The sequence below is a fragment of the Lithobates pipiens genome, unplaced genomic scaffold (assembly GCF_037356315.1).
Source record: "Lithobates pipiens isolate NorthernLeopardFrog02 unplaced genomic scaffold, aLitPip1_a1.2 Scaffold_16, whole genome shotgun sequence".
Taxonomy (NCBI): Eukaryota; Metazoa; Chordata; class Amphibia; order Anura; family Ranidae; genus Lithobates; species Lithobates pipiens.
Genome location: NW_027507748.1, coordinates 103,944,237 through 103,951,276, shown reverse-complemented (window position 1 = coordinate 103,951,276; position 7,040 = coordinate 103,944,237).

The window sequence follows — 7,040 nt, the reverse complement described above, 5'->3', positions numbered from 1 at the left end:
CTCTTAGCAATTGTTTTTCTAGTGTACATTGTCTTTGCTGCATGTGCATTGCATTGCATTGTATGCTACTGTCCCACTCCTGAATGGATCCGGGGGGCTGGGACATTGTAATAATGAAGATGAATAATGCCCAAGCTTGAAAACATGGTGAAGAGGATGGCTGTAGTGGTGTCAGATGGATAAGTGAGAGAGAACAAAGGACAGCATGACAGCATTGCTAGAGAGGGGCAATCCAGAGGCAAATCTGCCATATTCATAAGGTCAAAAAGCCGGCAACACGAATGCTTCTCGTTAAAAGCCAAAGCCTTACTCATAGCATACGGTTTTGACCTTATGGATTTGTACTGGACGTAAGCCTGAGCACCGACACTCAGCTCATATATCTCCTAACACCGCAGTAGTGCTTGGGTGAGTTTCTTGTGAGTCTGCCATATTGTACAGGTATCTTAAGCACGCGAACACATTATGCCAACAGCTATTTACCGTTGGCCATGCTATAGTTCCACTTTAAAGTGAAAGTGTAAAAATAAACACTGCTTCTGTTATTTAGACAGAATCGGCAAATGTAAGGATCAAATATTACTACCCATGTATACATATAAAATAGAAAGTTTTTGAAACATGCATGCTTATTGATATGGTTCTCAACCTTTTTTCCATCAAGGCACCCTTTAAAATTATGCACATTCTCAAGGCACCACATTCTAAAATGTAAAAAACGTAACTAATGCCATATACACATGACCGGACTTTTCAACGGACTTGGTCTGGCGGACTGGAATCCGTCGGACAATTACATTGTGTATGGGCTCCAGCGGACTTTTTCTTCCCAAAAGTCCTGCGGACCTAGAAAAAAAACTTGCTTCAAATCTTTCTGACAGACTCGGGTCCAGTCGAAAACTCTGGTTGTCTGTGTGCTAGTCCAACGGACTAAAACCGACACTAGGGCAGCTATTGGCTACTGGCTATGAACTTCCTTATTCTACGTCATCACTTTCTAGTCCGTCTGACTTTTGGAGTGATCGTGTGTGACCAAGTCCATTCGTTTGAAAGTCCGGCGGACCTCAGCTGCAAAGTCTGTCGGATTGTCCGCCGGACCAAGTCCATTGAAAAGTCTGGTCATGTGTAGGCGGCATAATAGTTATACATATCGCAGCAGCATCTACATACGTGGGCCACCCAATATAAGAGTTGGTTTTCAGTATTCCTCCACCTCTACAAACTGGTGCTGACTAGTATTTTAGTGTTTTTGTTCTCCCTCAGTTTCTCTTTCTTTATCTGCTAAAATGAACCCAGTGATGACAAAGCGAGGGAAAGAGTAGGGTTAAATAGGGATGCTGTGCAGGCGCCCAACATAGGATTGCAGGCAGCCAACACCCCAAACCGAACAACCTTCCCCCAATACAGCCATAGAAGAAATTATTTGGCAAATAGTGGCCACAGCACTTTATTGGTTTGCAATTAAAAATCCATAAATATTTTCTATTTATTATTCAACCATGAATAAAGTAGATATGTAATATCTATATAAGCTCAGTTATTAGAACTCAAGCTATATTGAACTAAAAGAACAATAAACATCCCCCCCTAGCAATCGAGGGTAACCAACCACATAAAGCATCAGCTCTTTTGCCAGGCTTGACCAACTGCAAAATAAATGGGCACTCTTCCCTATTTATAGGGCTCCCATGAATTCTAGAAAATTCCATGAATTCTAAATGAATAATTAATTCTCCCCAGGATTTAATTTAATAAAAAGCCTATAACATGAGTGGAGAGGGGCGGGGCTGCCACAAGCCCATGAAGGCAGGCCCAAACACGTATCCCCTCCCTTTGCATTCTCTTTATCAACCAAATAGTTGATTGGGTGTTAGGATGCCAGTGGCTGACCTGCACCATGCCCAGGGTTGTAAAAACCTGTGGCAATATGGGGCAATTTTTCGATATTTTGCCAAAGCATCCCTAAAGAACCCAGATGGCATCCCAGGGCCCCCAGTCTTATGGACTTGTACTGGACTTAACAGGACTGACTTTTAGTGATATGCATATATGAGAAAAAATAAAAAAATGTTGTTTTCATGTAAGGGTTAAAAATAAAGGATAATGGGCAACAAAGAAGGAGTCTGACACAAATTTTCAAGAGGAACTTATGCAATGCTCTCTTTTGCCCTTGCTTGTTTTAGCCTGAGCTATCTCCATCACAATGGATTGACTCTCCACCTGCTTAAATTAACTGCCCATCAAATGTAATTTTGATGCCATGTTCGCCCGTTCGGCGAAATCCAAACGTTATGGGCCGTTCGCACCAAATTCGTGTGACGCTCACGGCCCACAATGCACTGCGATGGCGCAGTGCATTGCTGGCTCATGATTGGCCAAGCTTGCACTGTGACCCCGCATGCTTGGCCAATCACAGCGCCGGCAGTGAGGAGAGCCATGATTGGCCACAGACAGGATGCCTGTGGCCAATCATAGCTCAGGCTGTGTAGTAAACGCCCCACAATATATAAGGCCGCCAACGCGGCGGCCTTGTGTAGTGTGTTGGCATCTGTAGCAGTTAATGGGTGTTCTGTGCACCTTCAACACAGTATACACTGATCGTTATCGGCCGATTTTTCGTTCTTGCTCTTCTGTAGTGGTTGTTGTCTGCGTGCCCTGACCGCAGTATACACCGCTATATTCACCTATATATCTAGCGATATATCTATCTTTTATAATAGAGCTGTCAGTCAGTGTTAGGAGATTGTGCGTGCTGTCTGCGTGCTCTAAACGCAGTATACACCGCTATATCCACCTATATAGCTAAATATCTTGCTCGTTTTAAATAGAGCTTTCAGTCAGTGTTAGGAGATTGTGCATGCTGTCTGCGTGCTCTGAACGCAGTATACACCGCTATATCCACCTATATAGCTAAATATATTGCTCGTTTTAAATAGAGCTTTCAGTCAGTGCTAGGAGATTGTGCGTGCTGTCTGCGTGCTCTGAACGCAGTATACACCGCTATATCCACCTATATAGCTAAATATCTTGCTCGTTTTAAATAGAGCTTTCAGTCAGTGTTAGGAGATTGTGCATGCTGTCTGCGTGCTCTGAACGCAGTATACACCGCTATATCCACCTATATAGCTAAATATCTTGCTCGCTTTAAATAGAGCTTTCAGTCAGTGTTAGGAGATTGTGCGTGCTGTCTGCGTGCTCTGAACGCAGTATACACCGCTATATCCACCTATATAGCTAAATATCTTGCTCGTTTTAAATATAGCTTTCAGTCAGTGTTAGGAGATTGTGCATGCTGTCTGCGTGCTCTGAACGCAGTATACACCGCTATATCCACCTATATAGCTAAATATATTGCTCGTTTTAAATAGAGCTTTCAGTCAGTGTTAGGAGATTGTGCATGCTGTCTGCGTGCTCTGAACACAGTATACACCGCTATATCCACCTATATAGCTAAATATCTTGCTCGTTTTAAATAGAGCTTTTAGTCAGTGTTAGGAGATTGTGCATGCTGTCTGCGTGCTCTGAACGCAGTATACACCGCTATATCCACCTATATAGCTAAATATCTTGTTCGTTTTAAATAGAGCTTTCAGTCAGTGTTAGAAGATTGTGCGTGCTGTCTGCGTGCTCTGAACACAGTATACACTGCTATATCCACCTATATAGCTAAATATCTTGCTCGTTTTAAATAGAGCTTTCAGTCAGTGTTAGGAGATTGTGCATGCTGTCTGCGTGCTCTGAACGCAGTATACACCGCTATATCCACCTATATAGCTAAATATATTGCTCGTTTTAAATAGAGCTTTCAGTCAGTGCTAGGAGATTGTGCGTGCTGTCTGCGTGCTCTGAACGCAGTATACACCGCTATATCCACCTATATAGCTAAATATCTTGCTCGTTTTAAATAGAGCTTTCAGTCAGTGTTAGGAGATTGTGCATGCTGTCTGCGTGCTCTGAACGCAGTATACACCGCTATATCCACCGCTATATCCACCTATATAGCTAAATATCTTGCTCGTTTTAAATAGAGCTTTCAGTCAGTGTTAGGAGATTGTGCGTGCTGTCTGCGTGCTCTGAACGCAGTATACACCGCTATATCCACCTATATAGCTAAATATCTTGCTCGTTTTAAATATAGCTTTCAGTCAGTGTTAGGAGATTGTGCATGCTGTCTGCGTGCTCTGAACGCAGTATACACCGCTATATCCACCTATATAGCTAAATATCTTGCTCGTTTTAAATAGAGCTTTCAGTCAGTGTTAGGAGATTGTGCGTGCTGTCTGCGTGCTCTGAACGCAGTATACACCGCTATATCCACCTATATAGCTAAATATCTTGCTCGTTTTAAATATAGCTTTCAGTCAGTGTTAGGAGATTGTGCATGCTGTCTGCGTGCTCTGAACGCAGTATACACCGCTATATCCACCTATATAGCTAAATATCTTGCTCGTTTTAAATATAGCTTTCAGTCAGTGTTAGGAGATTGTGCATGCTGTCTGCGTGCTCTGAACGCAGTATACACCGCTATATCCACCTATATAGCTAAATATCTTGCTCGTTTTAAATAGAGCTTTCAGTCAGTGTTAGGAGATTGTGCGTGCTGTCTGCGTGCTCTGAACGCAGTATACACCGCTATATCCACCTATATAGCTAAATATCTTGCTCGTTTTAAATATAGCTTTCAGTCAGTGTTAGGAGATTGTGCATGCTGTCTGCGTGCTCTGAACGCAGTATACACCGCTATATCCACCTATATAGCTAAATATATTGCTCGTTTTAAATAGAGCTTTCAGTCAGTGCTAGGAGATTGTGCGTGCTGTCTGCGTGCTCTGAACGCAGTATACACCGCTATATCCACCTATATAGCTAAATATCTTGCTCGTTTTAAATAGAGCTTTCAGTCAGTGTTAGGAGATTGTGCATGCTGTCTGCGTGCTCTGAACGCAGTATACACCGCTATATCCACCTATATAGCTAAATATCTTGCTCGCTTTAAATAGAGCTTTCAGTCAGTGTTAGGAGATTGTGCGTGCTGTCTGCGTGCTCTGAACGCAGTATACACCGCTATATCCACCTATATAGCTAAATATCTTGCTCGTTTTAAATATAGCTTTCAGTCAGTGTTAGGAGATTGTGCATGCTGTCTGCGTGCTCTGAACGCAGTATACACCGCTATATCCACCTATATAGCTAAATATATTGCTCGTTTTAAATAGAGCTTTCAGTCAGTGTTAGGAGATTGTGCATGCTGCCTGCGTGCTCAGAACGCAGTATACACCGCTATATCCACCTATATAGCTAAATATCTTGCTCGTTTTGAATAGAGCTTTCAGTCAGTGTTAGAAGATTGTGCGTGCTGTCTACGTGCTCTGAACACAGTATACACTGCTATATCCACCTATATAGCTAACTATCTTGCTCGTTTTAAATAGAGCTTGCAGTCAGCGGTAGGAGATTGTGTGTGCTATCTGCGTGCTCTGAAAAAGACGGATGGCAAAACAAATTATACAGGAGTGATAACCCTTCCCTATGTTTTCCAAAAAGCTTAAAAATTGTTTTTTTGACTGGAGTTACACTTTAAAAATGTACCAGTTGAAAATTACAAACCGATTCAACTTAACACAACAAACCTACACAGTCCTTGTCTTGTTTGCACCGCCTGTATACTGCTGTTCTGAGTATACAGGGCCTGAGGGCCACACGTATTTCCTTTTTTTAATATGGGTACGGGGTTCCCCTTAATATGCGTACAAGACCCAAAGGGGCTGGTAATGGGCAGGGAGGGCTACCCATGCCATTTTTCTCAATGATTTTCAACCATATTGCAGGAACCAGATATAACATTAAAACCGCAAGCAGCTTTAAATGACGTTATTTCCGTTAAATGTCATTTTGTGCAGGGACTGTTCTAAACACGGGAAACACGTGGCACTTCACAGGCATACTACAGACCCCCTGGCACCATATTTAAAGGAATATTTTACTTTTTTTTAAATTTTAATCGTCATTAAAATCAGTGCTCCCGCCAAAACGGCCGTTTTTAAAAGTTTTTTTTGCATTGACCCATGTCCCCTGGGGCAGGAGCCAGGTCCCCAAACCCTTTTTAGGACAGTATCTTGCATATTAGCCGTTAAAATTAACACTTTTAATTTCGAACGTTCGAGTCCCATAGACTTCAATGGGGTTCTAACGTTCGTACGAATTTGGGGTCCGTTCGAAAGTTCTGGTGCGAACCGAACCGGGGGGTGTTCGGCTCATCCCTACTTGCAGTCAATCATATATAGTGCCTGCACTTGTCCACTATGGAAAATGCTGAAAGAAGGAGACAGCAGAGTAATCCCACAATTAGCCTGTGGCTGCTTTCACTGTCCCCTCTCACCCTGGGTGCAGAGAAGCCGCCAATCTCTGCTAGGCTGTGACTGGCTCCAAGTCAATGGGGTTGTGATCCGCAGTACTGACAGGTCAGCAGCTATGGTGTTTGTAGCTGCTGACTTTTAATTGCAACCATATCCGAGTGAGGTTCCTTTTTGAATACACAGTTAAAATAGATATGTAGAGGCTACGAGTGCCATTCCTGTGCTGCGCATTTTTGAAAATGAGTGCATGCGCTGCTTTTTCTGTGTTCCAGTCTGATTTGCAGACCATTTAAATTAATGAGCTGCAACATTGTACCACAAGGAAATGCGCAGGAATCTCACAGGTTTTGGAAATGCGCATGTGCAAAATTAGGCAGTGCAGTTACACTGATCTTGCACCCAGAGGGGAGCAATTCAATTGTCATTCTTGCCTGGGAGAGGAGAAAAGAAGTGGGAGCAGGTAACGACGCAAAAAGGTCATACCCCCCTTTTCTCCCCCCCAAAAAATGCAATTAAAACAGAGGTTTGGGGGAGGAAGAGGATGAGAGCAACTTTTATTTTGGGGTGCAGATCCATTTTAACTGATTGTCTGGAATTTAGCATTAAAATTAATCTGTCAGTACTATCTCCCTGTTGTGAAATCATGTGAAACACAGCGTCTTTTCAAGTCTCCTTAGGTCTGAT